The following is a 14,937-nucleotide window of genomic DNA, read 5'->3' as shown; positions in this document are numbered from 1 at the left end:
TGAAACCTGAAGTCAGACTCCCCCATTTCCCCGTTCCCATAGCGCTGCAGCCCCTGCATCTGATTATGTCTCTCCCCTGCTTAAAAACCCTTTCATGGCTGGCCCTCCCCTTGGGAGAGTGTTCACGCCTCAGCATGGCATTCAAGAGCCCTGCAGACCTTTCTGGCCTCATCTCCATCCATTCCCCACAAGACCCCACACCACAAGCAGCAGTAGACCCATTGCAGTGTCTGGGGCCCGAGGACCATCTCTGGGAGAGCTGGCTCGACATGCCAGCGAGGAGGGGGATGTACATCTTGTTGACATGCAGCTCCCTGCTCACCTTAATCTCCTCAGACTCTACAAGGGCAACGGGTGGCCAGGAGGGTCTGAGACACCAGCACTCCACTCCTCCTACCTGCTGGTCCCTGGGGCCTCTGCAGAGCCCCCCAGAGGCCCCCAAGTGCAACCCCTCCTCAGCAGCTTTCCCAGCACCTTCAATTCCTGGAGCAGCTATAGCAGGGAGACCATGCATGCAGGCCCAGCCCTTGGGAAGCTTCCAGGCTGGAAATCGAGGAATGACCCTGTCACCTGGGGGCCAGACAGACCCAGGGACAAAGCTAGGCCAGGATGCAGGTGGATACCAGCCGGTGGATGGTGACAGGCTCAACAGTCACAATGGCTACTCCCCATTAAGCACTTGCTAAGTGCAAGACTCCAAGCGGAGCAATTTCTAGATGTTTTCTCATTTAATCCTCCCCTTTACGTCTATGGAGTAGATATCCTTCTTAGTTTACAGACAGAAAGAGGAAGCTCAGAGAGATCTAGCAATCTGTACAGCATCACACAGCTAACCAGTGGAAGACCTGAAATGTAAATCCAGATCCACCGATTCCTAAGGCCATGCCCTTCACACCCCACTTTACAGCCACCCCAAATTCCAGGCGGGGACTTGTCACTTCCCTTCCAAAAAGACCTCAAGGGCTCCCCACCACCAGGAGCATAATCTCTCCCAGCTGAGGGGCCCCACTATCTGGCTGCTGCCTGCCTTTCACCACCCACACCCACTACACTCCAGATTGCAAGCTTGGTGTTTTCTAAGTCAAACTCTCTGAGCTTCCCTGTTCACTCGCGCTCAAACACCTGCCCCATTTTACAGACAAGAAAACAGAGCATTAAGAATGTTAAGTAACTAGCCCAAGGTTACACAGTTGGGAAGCAATTGAGCCTGATTGGAACCCAGGTCATTAGAGCATCAAGTACTCAGGCATTAATTTGTGTTACAGACAATTAAGGAGTGGGAATTAGCAGGACATGCTGCTGATGGTGCAGAAGAAGGTTGGGGAGAGTACTCAGGTCGGTTCCAGAATGAAGGAGGGCAGTCTAGGCCTTCAGGAATGGCAGGGTCTGGATGGGTGAATTTGAAAGGGAAGTCTAAGAGAAGTACAGACAAGAGAAAAAGAGAGAAAGGGCTGGTGAAAATTAGGGAGGCAAAGTACGTGGTGGAAAGGGCTGTGTCATGGGAAAGCCCAAACATGCGCTCCAAATTCCTGTGTGACCTTGAGCAAAGCCCTTCCCTCTCTGGGGGACCCCTTGTCTATAAATGAAGGGTAGATGAGCCCTGGTGGTCCCTAAGGTCTAATCTGGCCCTGATATCTAGGATTCTGACTCTGTATGTTGCCATTGAGCCTTAAACACAGGATATGACCCCAGATCTATTGTAAAGGGATATGGACTTGAACTCCAAGAGCAGACAGGGGCCAGCAGCCAACAGTACCCAACAGGGTATACCAAGGGTTGGCCTCAGTTACACGCCAGGGATGGCACATGCATCCCTCTTCTCCACGCATGCGTGCTGCACATGTGGACTCACTACAGCAGGGTTGATATTGTGGAAGTTGGAATGAATGGATGAGGGGTGAATTCACTCAGGGGTGAATGAGTCAAAGTGGAACTGAGGTCTTACAGGGAAGTTTCAGGACATGCACAGCACTAGCTTAAAGCCCTGACTCTAGCTCTTCCTCAGGAAAGGGGAAGGGAGTAGGGGTCCCTGAAGAAGGGGCAGAGAAAACATCCTGTGGGTGAGGGTGAGGGTGGCAGGCCCAGAATAAGTGGTCTGTCCAACTGGAAGACACTCAGGGAACAAGGATGGTCCCCAGTCAAGACTTGCACCCAAATCTAGAGTACATTCCAGACCATAGCAAAGGGGATATTCTTCCTTGGGTGCCTGCGGTAGAAGCACAGAGACGCACTAGAGGGCTCAGAGTCAGGTGGGGCAGAAAATGCATCACTAGAGGCTGAATGCACACACATGCCCATGCAGATGCACACACACACAACTCCTGTACAAAGACCCCAAAATCAAGTCATCCATCCCCCTCCCCCCACCTCCAGACTGAGCCCTTCAAACTGCTCTCCCTTCCTAGACAACACGCCCTTCACGTGCCAGTGACACACACCGGGAGGCAGGAGGTCTCGGTGTCTCACCCTTATCCCTCTTGCTGCAGTTTTGATGTGCCTGCTTCCTTTCTGACTCAAGAGCTGTCAAACAGAAACAGGCCCACCCACCTCTGCGTGCTAACTTCCACCCTCTGGAACATGAGCTCACCTCTTATCTTTCCTGCCTCTTTGACCTCCATTTCTTGCCCTCAAGAAGGCTGTCTTATTCACCACTGAACACTACATGAGGGAATGAGAGAGCCCTTGGGAGCCCACCTGGTCCTCCAGTGGCCCACCTCACTGGACCCTCAAGATATATCAAAGAGCTTGAGACTGACAGCGTGCAGAGTAAATGCTCAATGAAGATGGTTTAATGCGTGTCCTTAATTATCCCATCATCCCATCACTTGAGTAGGAAGTCCTTCTGGAAGTCTAGCCTCAAGTCCTCATGCTATGGTATGAGCCAGTGTTCCACCTTTGGTGGAGTCTGGGGACCAAACTGGATGAGGCTGCACAGGTTAGTAAGAGGAGCGGCCTTCCTGGAAGGGGATGAGGCCAGGAAGGAGATTACAGAGGCGCCAAGCCCAGAGCTCCACAATTGCACCTGCTGCAGCTCCTACAGGGAGATCAGGGGGCCTGCCAACTTACCCCACCCCATGATCTCATAGCTGCCTTTGCCAGGCGCTGGCTCAGGGAGCAGCTGCTGACAGCATGGATTGGGCACAGAGCCCAAGGACAAAAAGGCGGGAAGGCTGCGAGGGCCAACAACAGAGTCGTCCCCACAGGGCTCAGACATGAGGTCCCTCCAGCCTCTGTTTACTGCCTTTGGCTGCTGACACCCCATCTTGGCTCCTCTTCCCAGGTTCCCCCATTGCCCACCTGTCCCCCAGATGACAACAGATTAGGGGAGGAGAGACTCCTTCTTCCTCCCGGAGCATCAGTCTCTCCATTTGCACCTCTTTTGGCTTCTCTCTGTTCCAAATCGTTGACTGGCCCTGAATGGGATGCTGTTGTTTCCAAGCAGGCAGAATTTGCTGGGCGGGAGACAGATGTTCAAATTTTGTCATTCCTGAGGCTACTACAGGCACGAATCTAAATGCCAGTTAAAAGTGACTATGAATCACTAAATAGATGCTTCTGTCCTAGTTTCGGGGCATCCCCAGAGGTATCAACCCCAGACCCAAGGTTCTCCTGTGTCTTACCTCCCCTCCATCCACCATGAAATCCACCTCTGGAGTCAAGAGACCCCCTCCACCCAGCCCTGGTCCAGTAGGCTGCGGTTCCTGGACTCAGGATGGGGACACCTGGTGGAAACCCCAGGCCTCAGAGTGAGGAGTCACCTGAGTCCTGGGACTGCAGTCAAAGCTCTGCCGGGCCATCAGAGGCTCCCTTTGCCTCTTGATTCAAAGGTGAGGCCCCCAGCCTGGGAGACAGCTGTCCCACTGGGTGCTTTCTTCTCCTCATTCTGCTCTCAGCTCAGCCAGCCTCCCTCTGCACATTCCCTCTCCCCCCAACCAGGGAACCCTAGCCAAGCCTGCCCCTTCCAGCTGCTCAGTCCTGCCCACAGGGTACCACCCTGGATCTGCCCCCTCCTTCCTCAACCACAGCCCAGCACTAGTGCCTGAAGTATTCTGCTGTTCCCACTGTGGACGGCAGCCTGGGATGTGCCGGTCACCCTCCAGGGAACGCCTCAGAAACCATAGCAGCCCCTCTTCCCCAAATCTTGGGTCTGTCCCACCTCCTCCCCCACCTACGCAATCTATCCTCCCCTCCCAGCTTCTAGACCTCCAGTCCTTCTCTGTTCGGGAAGGGGGTGGACTAAGGGCCCCTCCCATTCAGCAGCTCTGTGCATCTGACGTTTCTCTCCAGGGCCTTGAGCCCAGGCCCAAAGCAGTCGAAGATGCAGACAGACTGACCTCAGATCTGCCGTCCTCCATATTGGAGCCCTGGTTCCTGAGAAGGAGATAGGAGGCCTTATTAGCATCCTATCTCCACTTCTCAGAACCTTCCTCAGCCTCTACAGAGGCTCCACACTCTTCCCTCATCTCTTTCCCCAGACATCCCAAGAGAAGACACCTGGACGGCCCACCAGCCAAGACTCAGCCAGGCTTTCTGGAGAGGAGGATCTGGCTCAAGGGTAGCAGGTTACTGAGCCAGAGCTCTGGGGCACAGCTCCTGGGAATTGGCTAGTTCCAGAATAATGATGCCTCTGGGATGCTAGATGCCCGCTGCTCTCCCTACCTGTCCCCACCCCAAAGATAACCTTGCCCCTCTTCAGTCGGTCCACACCCAACTGCTCCGGGAAGGTTTCCCTGGACAACCCCACCCAGCTCTTACCGCCACTTATTCCATCACCCCATGCACTTAGATCCAAAGTTTTCCCTGTATTCAGTTGCCCTTCTTCATGTGTTGCTTTGCAAATGTTCTCATAAAGCTATATTTCTTATCGTTGTCACTAGTTGTGAGTTCCCATGTTAATTAAGCCCACTTTGCTAGAGGATTAGTCCCTGACCTTACAGAGTGCCAACAAAGACTCTAAAATCTAAGTCATGTCTCTTTCCCTGCAATTTTTCCCTCTTGACAATCAAGCAATGTCACAGATCAAACTTCCAACAATGGGCAACTTCTCCCCATGGCCAAGGTCTTGCCTCGATTGCCAGGAGGCCCCTGATAAGGTTCTTTCCAAGCAGGACTCTCTAGGCAGTATCTGGAAGAGGTCAGCTCCTCCTCAAGGGAATCTTCTCACTCTGGAGCACTTCAAACCCTTCCAAGATCATTTCCCTTCTCCCTGGCCTCCGGAACCAGGCTGAGAGCTAAAGCAGCATCCACACTGGGGTCCCTCAGACACTGCAGTAAGATGTGGCAAGACAGTGATGTGGGACTGAATCTACACTAATTGTATGGACTAGTGCCCCCGGACCTTGATTCTTCTGCCTATAAAATGGGCACATTTGTAAGATGGTGTTGATACATATAAACCAGGCTGAAGCAGGAGTCCATCTTTTTGCAAAGGAAGACGCTGCAAGTCACTTCAAGGTCACACAGCTAGTCCTGGGGGTGCATTCATTAAGCCGGAAATCCTTTGGTGAGTCCCTACTGAGGCTCGGCAGAGGACTAAGTTTACCTGCTTATCTAGATAACCCTAAGGTAGGAGGAGGCAGACCTGTGAATGGGAAACATCAATAGGATAAAATGTTGTGTCCAACTCTTTGAGACCCCATGGACTGCAGGCTGCCGGGCTCCTCCATCCATGGGATTTTTCAGGCAAGAGTATTGGAGTGGGTTGCCATTTCCTTCTCCAGGGGATCTTCCCAACTCAGGGATTGAACCCGGGTCGCCCACATTGCAGACGGACGCTTTACCCTCTAAGCCACCAGGGAAGCTGATAGGCTAGAGCAGGTTCAAAGCTATGAGAGAACGTGAACACATTTCTGAGAGCTGACAGAAAAGGACCAATAGCCGCCCCCCTCCCAGCATCTCCTTCTCAGTCGAGAAAGCTCTTTTTTTAAGACTTTTTTTTTTAATGTGGACCATTTAAGTCTTTATCAAGTTTGTTACAATACTGCTTCTGTTTTTACATTTTGCCTTTTTAGCCACAAGGCATGTGAGAGCTTAGCTTCCCAACCAGGGATCAAACTCACACCCCCTGCACTGGAAGGCTAAGTCTTAACTACTGGATGGCCAGGGAAATTCCCAGAGGGCCCTTCTAACTTCATTTCAATCATAAAAGACAGCTTGGTCAGGTCTGTGAGTGAGGCTTCACTAGTGGGACTCCAGAGGGTAGCCTGCCCCAGGCCCCTTCGCTGCTCCCTGCAGGGGCACCCCCAAACCAGACACAGACAGGCTTGCTCAGAGAGGCTGTCTTCATTTACAGAGGTGAGGAAGGACTGGAAGGCTGACTCGAGCCCATGAAAGCTAAAGTAGGTCTGGCTACCAGAGGTCAAGGGCGACCGGTGGGGAGGGGCAGCGGGAGCAATGCCGGGGCCCAGGTTGCAGCCGCCCACCTTTCCCGCCCAGGAATGCCATCGGCCAGCTGAAATTCCCAGCCCACACCAGGCACCCTCGAGGGCTTCGGGGGAGGGTGGGATTCACATTTCTCCCCACCCCCACTGACACCCCAGCGGGAAATGTGTTGAGTTCGTCAACATCTCTCTGGGCCCCAGGGCCCAGTGCTCCTATGGCTCCTAAATGATGGGGCAGAAGCCAGGTCATTAGGCAGGGGAGGCTGTCATTACTGCCGTGGTGATGCCACCGCCGCACAGACAATGGCAAACAGTCATTAGCGGCTGTGTCACGGGGTGAGGCAATGCTGGCCAGGCACAGCAAACCGCCCCTCCCCCAGTCCAGCTCCCGCACACTCACCTGTACACTCACACCAAGGAGAAAGCAGGCGCCCACTCCCCCAAGCGCATGTTCACACAACAGAAGTGTGGGTAGATACTCCCACAAACTCACACACTTGCCCACTCACATGTCCACACACACACACACACAAGGAGCTGGACCCCTGGATCCTTCCACAACCAGGTTCCCAGACACACAGGTATCGCCCCTTGACATGGACACACAGGGGCCCCAGAGGAGACTTCAGACACCCCTTCCCATCCCATCCACTCTGCTTCAAAGGAGCAGCACCCACGACAAGCCTTGCCTTACTTGCACCCCAAGAAATGGTTTTCTGCACCCCCAAGAAATGGTCTGCCATAGGCATGTTTCTAAGCATTCCTGACCCCCAGCAGGAGAGAGACAGGAAAGGGAGGCTGGGATCAGAGGAGAGGAATGCCTGAAATCTAGCCTCCTTCCCAGTTTTGAATCTTTCCTTCCTTCCTCCTCCCCACCTGGCTTTCTTTTGTCAAGCTGTGGGACCCAGCTTTCAGTCTGGAAAATGTGGGTGTGGGTGGGGAGGTGGAAAAAGTGGCAGTTACATCAGTCATGTAAGGTAGAAGGAGCAGGGGGCCAGCTGAGTCTTGGGTTCAGATCCTAGCTCTGCTACCAGTTGGACATATTCATTTCCTGCTTCTGCTGTAACCATGAACTTAGTGACTTAAAACAACATAATTTTGTTATCTTATAGTTTGGAGATCGGAAGTCCAAAATGTGTTTCAATGGTCTAAAGCCCAGATGCCAGCAGGGCTGCCTTCCTTCTGAAGGTCCTACAGGAAGATCATTTCCCCACCTTTTCCAGCTGCTGGAGACCACCCATCTTCCTTGGTCCCCTTCCCTCTTCAAGCACCAGGAGTCTCTCACAGTATCACTCTCAGCACCCTCTTCCTCATGAAAAGGACCCTGGTGATGATACTGGGCCCACCCTGATCATTCAGGATAATCTATCCATCTCCAGAGCCTTCACTTTTTCATGTCAGCAAAGTCTATGACCATTCAAGGTAACATATTCACAGGCTCTGGGGGTCCATTATTCTATCTACCACACCTGGTGACCATGGACAAGTCCTTTTAACCTCCCAGAGTCCAGCATCTTCAACCGTAATCTAACAATAACTCCTACCACATGGATGGATGGTCCTGGGGACAGAAAGTCACATGAACAGGAAGCACGGTGCCTCACGTGGTGAGTGGGAGGGTCCTTGGCCAGCAGCACCGTCATCTCCCTTTTTGGCTTCCTAAGGACAGAGGAGGACAAGAAAGCTGGGTGAGGGACCTCAGAGGCTGGTGAGGGGGCTTTGGAGGCTCCAGCAGGTCAGAAAGGAGGTATGGGTGTCTGTGAGGGTCCCCAGATCCTGGCAGTCACCCAGCGTGGCTGTGGGCACGCATACGTGCAGTGACCAGGGACAGGGCAACAGGGCGGGGCTGGGCTGCCACTCCTGCTTGCTCCTGCCTTTCTCTCCCGCATCGGTTGCCATCTGTTTGCAGGGCCCTGGGGCCAGCAGGCAGGCAGGAGCCCCAGACCAGGCTGCTATTACCTGCTAAGTGCAGAGTGCAAAACGATGACCCGGGAAGATAAACCCCACATAGAGGATCGCCCGCTGGAAAACACTCATTAATCTCCGATCTCACCCAGCACTGTTTGTCCACTCAGTAGGCAACAGGGCACCTCAGAGAGGAGCTGAGGTTGTCAGATCCCCACTGGCCAGTCTGGCTCCATCCAGCAGCCCAGCCTGGGTAGCAGCCCAGGCCCAGGGTTGGGAGGGGAGAGGGTCCAGCCTTGCATCCTGTTCTTCTGCCCACCTCCCCTTCCCCAACCCTCCCTGGCCTATCCCCACCCCAGCTCCTCCCAGCTTCCCCCAGAACCTCAGAACTTAGAGGAAGCCTGGGCTGGAGGCTGCATTTGGAGGCAAAAGACCAGTTTTAGTCCCACACCTCTGCACAACGAGGGCGCAGGGATGTCCAGCTGACGAGAGTGTTGGAGACATGAAACCAGGTCACCTGTTTGAGTCCTTTTTGTAAGCCTGGGTACTAATTTGAGTTCGGGGACACACAGAAGGACTTCCTCCTCTCTTTTTCCCTGGGATGCAGCGGGCAGGGCTGACCTCGGATCAGCCTTTCATAGACAGCTGCCTTGGAGACCCCACATCTCACTGCATCCAGGGATCCCCAACAGGTGCTGGGAGGAAGAGATGGAAGGATGGAGAGGGAGGAAGGGCTCTTCTAGTTCCTAGAGGGAATGCTGCCCGATTCATGAATCACCAATAAAGCCAATTGGATCTTCAACTTGGTAGGGGTTGGGGGGGCTTCCTCTGCAGCCCAGTGGTTAAAATTCTATGCTTCCACTACAGACGGCACAGCTTCAATCCCTTGTTGGGGAACTAAGATCCTGCATGCTGCACGGCATGGTTAAAAATAAAATAAATTAAAAAAAAAAAAAAAAGGATGGAGAGGGAGGACACAGCTGCCTACATATGACAGGTTCTGATAAATAGGTGCCAAGGGCACACGATTCAACCACTGAGCTCCTACTATATGCCAGGCATCGTGCTTGGTGCTATGGATACAAAGATAAATGAACCATAAACCACCATCACTCAAGCATCAGTCCTCAAGATTCATCCTGAGAGTCTCCCTTGTGCCCTATATGGGCTCTGAGGACCGCTGGATGGGTGGAATATCCCTGCCTTACCCCTGCACAGTGGGATATCTATCCCAGGACTGCAGGTTGGTGGCTACCCACCTGGCCACAGCCTCCCAGTGCCAGCCGGCCTGTGTCAGCTGGCACAGTGCCCCAGTACCACCCGGGGCTGCTGCCATTCTGGCAGACTCACAGAGGCCGGGCACTGGTCACTCCACAGGGAGCAGAACATGGTTTCGGTCTATTATCAGGGCAGATAAAGCAGCCACTGAAGCTCAGGGCACAGTTTGAGCTGACAAATGAGCATCTCGAGATGCCCTACCCCTCCCCATCCTGCCTTTGTCAGCCACCCTGGCCTTCCAGTCCCTCTTTGTTCCTCTCTGAAAGCAGCCCCAGGGAGGTGGACGCCTCCTAAATAGCTGTGTGCAGTGCCAGCGATGGAAGGGTGAGGAGGCTGGAACCAAATGGACAGCTGGCCTGGAGGCAGAGGCCAGATGGAAAGAGAGTCCAGAGATCAGAAAGCCTCACTGATCTTTGTACACATCCCCCTGCTCTGTGCCCAGGAGAGGTGGAGAAAGCCTTTTCTCAATGAAGGCCCAGTTGGCTGGGATAGGTAAGATTAGACAGTGTCCTCAGTGACCAGGATTCCAGTTGCAGGGAGACTCGCTGGAGGGGAAACTGGGGTCCTCAGGTCCTGTCTAAAGGGGGAGGGTACTGCAAGAAAGATACCCTTGCCTAAGAGAGTCATAGAAACAAGCACTAAATAATAGAGGACATGCCCTATATTAACTCAACAACTATTTTGTGCAAACCTAATATGGGCCAGTGGTGATGGAACAGTGGGTAAAACAAAGTCCGGCCACCACAGAGGCTGCTCTTGAGCGCTCTCCCCACCAAGACAAGTGAGAGGGCTATCTGGGGAGACTTCCTGGAGGAAGGGGGCAGGTGGGCTGGCTGAGTGGTCAGCAAAAAGGCTCAGAGGCAGCTGGGGGAGGGAGGAGTGTGGGGAAGGGAAGAAGAAAGATGAGCATCTGAGGCCTGAGAACTGAGGGCTGTTGGGGGGAATCATCCCTGTGGGGGTGGTGGTTGGAGCCACAATAGGTGGATGGAGAGTGGGCAGCAGGCCACTGGGAGTCCCCTGTTGCTGAGACCTGGCATTTCCTCCTGGAGGAGGAAGCAGTTGAGCAGGTGCGGTGTTCCCCGGGGAATGGGGTCTGCGCTGCGCCCTCCCGGGAGGCAGTGACCAACAACCAGAAGTGGAGCCCTCCTGCTAGTTTTCCTTTGTGCCATCCTCCTTCCTGCCCCCTCCGCCCAGAAGCAGGCCTGGCAGCCCTGCTGGATGCCATGGGCATGAGCCTCACACCCACACAGCTGGCCATGGGCTGGGGTTCCCAGGGAAGGTAGGGCCCACCCTCCACCTAGACCAGGAGTCCTGGCCACATGTGTTCCATCCTCAGGTCCTGCGTGGAAGGAGAGGGACCTGGGAGGCTTATGGCTTGGTCCCTGCCCTGCCCCAAACGCATGCCTGACTGAAGTCTAAGCCTAATGAGGCTTCTACCAGCTTTTGGAGACTTCCTCCTGCCTCTTTCTTTCATGAAGAGGACCATCCATCTTCTCTCCCGTCTGAGGCACCAGGCTGTGACAGGAGGGCATCAGAGTTCCCACCCTATGCTGAGCGGGAACAAAGGAAATGGAGGCCAGGCCTCTGGGAGTCCACCTGTGACGGGACCCGTGACACACCCCAAGCGGAGGACCCAGCATCAACCACAGGACTGTCCCAGGCAGTCCAGCTCAGCCTGGAGAGGAGGCAGCCAGGTCCCATGGGGCAGGGGCCCCGGAGCCAGCCTCAAGATTATGGGGTGTCTCCCCATCCTCACTTGCTCCATGACCCACCTAGCGTCTGTTGCTCTACACCGTCCAAAGCTTTTGACGTTGCATCCTGTGTTGTAACATCGTATAACAAGTGCCCCGTGTGGAAGGGTGGCCTTTCAGTCATTCCAGAAGGAAGTAGTCATCAAGGACCTACTATGTGCCAGGCATTGTGGCAGGCCCTGGGACACCAAGGAATAAAACCATCACATGGTCCCTGGGCTCACTGAGCTTCTCAGGGGAGGCAGGTACAAGTAAACAACCAACAACAAATCACTACAAATTGGGCTAAGTGCTCTGAAGACAAGAAAGTGTAATTAGCCTATGCTTACCTCTCCCTGGCCCCAGAGGCCAGCCCTCATTAGAGATGCCCACACCTGCCTGACCTCCCCAGCACACTGCTTGGCTAAAGATCTTGGATCATTCTGGAAACCACTGAGTACCTGGCATTACAAGGGGACTGACCACAGTGTGAGGACTACTTGTTGAATCAAACCAGGAAAAAAAAAAAGTTTAAAAAAAAATTCACACCATCCAGTACAACCTAATTTTACAAGCGACTGAGGCCCAGAAAGTCTAAGCATTTGGCCCCAAACCACACAGCTAGGGAGCAGCAGAGCCCAGATCAGAAACCAGCTCTGCCCCCATCCCATGCTGCCCTCTGATCTATCCTGACCCAGTTCACAGCCACCTGCTGCCATCTCAAATGCCTTCTTTGCCTATCAGCCCTGGCAGATAGAGTTGTCCGCAGTGATGTTCCCGATCTGTGGGGCCCAACACAGACACAGGACATCACTCAGCAGGTTTGAGGAAATGGGGCCGATTTGGCGGGGGTGGGAATGGGCAGGGGCTACAGAGAACAGGAGGATGTGAGATAAGATACAGAGAGGAAGAGGGGAAGCAGACACAAAGGGTCTTATTTGACAGTCCAAGGAATCTTCTAGGTCCTAATCCACAGAGAGCACTGAAGGGCTTTATGCCAAGTGATGAGATGCCTGCACCGTGGTGTTCCTGGGAGAACTGCTGCTCCTCGGAGCTCCTAGCGCCTCTGACTCCCCGGTCCCACTGGCTCCCGTCATCATCACTGTCCTACACGGTTTGCCTGAAACAACCTTCCCTCCCCTTCCTGGACAAGCCTTCCACTTCCTTCAGGCCTTTGTTCACTGCCCCAAACGCCTTCGCCCAGGTCAGTCTCCCTCCCATGTCTGCACAGTGGAAGGAGCTTCATAGCCACTGTTCTGGGGTGGGTTTTTATTTATTTATTTTTGGCCATGCTGGGAGCATAGAGTCTTAACCACTGGACCACCAGGCACCATTTGGATGTCTCCATCCTTGCTGTTAGTCCCTCTTTCCTGGCCTTGGTCCTTCCCAGCATGCTCTCAGCTCCCTAGTCTCCAGTTCTGGGGCCTTCGGAAATTCTTTTCAGCCAGCCGTGGGTTGCTCAGAGAGGGCACTGCCCCAGGTGAGGGCATAGGTGTGGGTGTGCATTTTCGAGAGAGGAGGAGGGGGGCAGGAGCCTGTGCAGGTTCCTCTGGGAAGCTTCCTGGAGGAGTGTCCCGGCCTTACCACCATGTGCTGGAATGAGGCTAAGAGTCCCTTGCCCGGAGTCACTGTCTGTCTTCCCAGGAACCACATCCTGCTCCAGAGCCCCAGCCAGGCTGGGATGTGCTCATTGGAATATTCATCCAGCAACTATGTATTGCTGTCCTGCATTATCCCAGGCGTGCCTGCTCCACACGCCAGGCCTCGGGCCAAATGGGCAAAGGGCACAGACAAGGCCCTGAAACTGTGACATAGTGATGCCATTCCTACAAGACCATCCCGCTGGGTTGTAGGGCCAGGGTGCTTCTCCTCTCCCGAGGCTGAGAGCTGGAGGAGCCCTGGACCAGGACTCTCCCAGAGGACAGGGAGACAGAGAGGCAAGAAAGAAGAGGTGGAAGGAAGTGAGCAGTAGATACATCAGCAGTTGGGAGGCAGTGACTTGGAGAGAGAAATAGTAGGCAAGAGGAAGCAGAGAAAGTAAGAAAGCTCCCCCTTGATTCTTTGAGGACCAATTTCAGGAGATCCAGCCTCCCCCATTCTTACCTCTGGCCAACTCTTGTCCCTCTTCCTTCTTCTCTCTGCCCCCAGGATGGTCAGAATCGCCTTCTGTTGCCAGTTACAGGGGACCGGAACAAAGGAGGTAGACTTGAGGTGGAAGGTGGAGAATGGAGATTTCTGTTCCTGGACCATGTAAAGATCAACCAGGACAGGGCTCCAGAATCCCAAAGGGGCAAAAGATGCTGTCTCCAGCAGGGTCACCTAAGCTCATACCCCACCAGAAGCCCCAAGCTGGTTTGTCTATGAGTACATCCAGGAATGGTTGGGAGACTGCCCAGCTACCCAGACATCCCCAGAGAAACTAAAAGTTTCACCCACCCTCCATCTTTCCTCTCCCAACCCCTGCCAGGTCTCCTGCTCTCTGGGGGCCTGAACACCTAGGAAGTTTATGCTTCATATCAAGGCCAGAAGAGGGTCATGTCAAGTCCTCAGTGGGGATGGAGAGGCAGAGGCCTGTACAGTGGACCCCAGGGATGTTAACTCAGGAGTGGAGGGAGGCATGGGTGAAGCTAGGGGAGGCAAGGAGAAAGGGAGGAAATGGGGCTGGGACCTTCCATGGAGTTACATCTGGGGCTTTTTTGCTGTTCTTCCTGTTCAGCAGCCAGGGCTGTGACAGCCAAAGATCACCTCTGTGACTGCACCTAAGGGGGACTGCTGGGTCAGAGAGGCAGCGGCAGGTGGGACCACATCCTTCTTCCTACCCGTAGCGGCCCAGGTTAGTATGTCCTTCATGGCTCCAAGAAGCCAGGCCACCCACCAGGTAGGCACCCAGTGTTTGGACCCCAGAGACTGTCCTGCAAGGCCAGCCTTAAAGCCACGGACTAGGCAATTAACTGTGACTTGTCAAAACACTTGGAGTAGCAGATTTGAGTTATCCAGAGGTGCTCTGGAGAATCAAGCATCCAGCTTAAAGACAGGAGATGGAATCAAGCCACCGATGGTAAGAAGACATCTTTCTTTTCCGTCCCACTGTCCTTTCCAGGAGCCACCAGGCTTAGAGGCTAAGATAAGAGGAAAGGCCCATAACTCCAGTTGTCTGCATTCAAATCTATTACTTATAAATTGCTGTCAGAAGACAAGGCTCTTGCGGCTTCCCCGATGGCTCAAACAATCTGCCTGCAGTGCAGGAGACACTGGAGACACAGTTTTGATCCCTCAGTCAGGAAGACTCCCTGGAGAAGGAAATGGCAACCGACTCCAGGATTCTTGCCTAAAATTCCATGGACAGAGGAGCCTGGAGAGCTACAGTCCAAAGGTTGCAAAGTCAGACACAACTGAGCATGCACACAAACAAAAGATCAGGCTGTAAACCTCTCCAAGCCTCAGTTTCCTCCTCTGCAAATCAGGGCTGATGAAAATTAAAGCTTCTACAAAGGATGGGCGTCATGAGGACATGGGAGCTAATCCATGTACTGGGGGCGTACCTGACCTGTCTACTGCTATTTTGGCACCAGCAGAGCCCATACTGAGCCTTTGTCTGCCTTCCCCACTCCCTGCAGAGAACACAGAGGTGGCCAGGTGGTGGC

The sequence above is a fragment of the Bubalus bubalis genome, chromosome 4 (genome assembly GCF_019923935.1).
Source record: "Bubalus bubalis isolate 160015118507 breed Murrah chromosome 4, NDDB_SH_1, whole genome shotgun sequence".
NCBI lineage: Eukaryota > Metazoa > Chordata > Mammalia > Artiodactyla > Bovidae > Bubalus > Bubalus bubalis.
Note: the sequence above shows the minus strand (reverse complement) of the source record.